Consider the following 597-nt stretch of genomic DNA (forward strand, 5'->3'; position numbering starts at 1 on the left):
CGTGTCCCTCCTGTAAATACTGACACACACCCCTCTGGGAGCCCCTGTAAATGCAGACGCACCCCCCCTCCCCAGGGACTCCCTGTAAATACTGGCACACTGACCCCACCCATCTCCAGCACTCCCTGCAAATATCCCCCTGTTAGACCTGGCCCAGACTAGCTCACCTAACGTGGAAAGGCATTGGTCAATCTGTCCAGCGTAAGATCACACAGACAGTGAGGGGTGGTTAGCTCCGCTGGGAAAATAGTGAGTGTGCAGTGGGGGACGGCATTAACTCAGGGCTTCCTCCCTGTTCCACCTGAGGTGAACCCTTGGGCCTAGCGTGTTGCTTTGGAGCTGGTTCCTTGGGGAGGAGGTGAGGTGGGGGCCTGCCCTCTGAGGGGCTGGCAAGACTGGGTCAATATCCACCGGTGTTTAGAATAATGAGACGAGAATCACAATGAAACAGACAGTTCTGAAGGGGGTTCGGTCAGGTTGAGAGGTCTACCTGCACCCCTCCCCCTACCTCCGCTGGGTACACATTGTGTCCCTGGTTCACCAGGCCAGAAGATTGACTGCCTCGGAGCTGTGCGAGTATCTGACCATCCTTCCCCC

General features: G+C 56.8%; 1 protein-coding gene across 2 annotated transcripts in view; it reads left to right on the top strand.

Moving 5' to 3' along the window:
* Positions 1-597, top strand: part of LOC122547617 (solute carrier family 25 member 35-like) — an 8380-nt gene that overhangs the window by 849 nt on the left and 6934 nt on the right. Inside the window, exon 1 of one of the 2 annotated variants that reach the window (XR_006311041.1) lies at positions 242-306. The exons of the other annotated variant lie outside the window; for it this stretch is intronic. The gene's annotated coding sequence lies outside the window, so the exon portion shown is untranslated. Of the gene's footprint in view, positions 1-241; positions 307-597 lie in introns of those variants that run through there. 2 annotated transcript variants of the gene reach the window in all.

This window comes from Chiloscyllium plagiosum, unplaced genomic scaffold (genome assembly GCF_004010195.1).
Source record: "Chiloscyllium plagiosum isolate BGI_BamShark_2017 unplaced genomic scaffold, ASM401019v2 scaf_1053, whole genome shotgun sequence".
NCBI lineage: Eukaryota > Metazoa > Chordata > Chondrichthyes > Orectolobiformes > Hemiscylliidae > Chiloscyllium > Chiloscyllium plagiosum.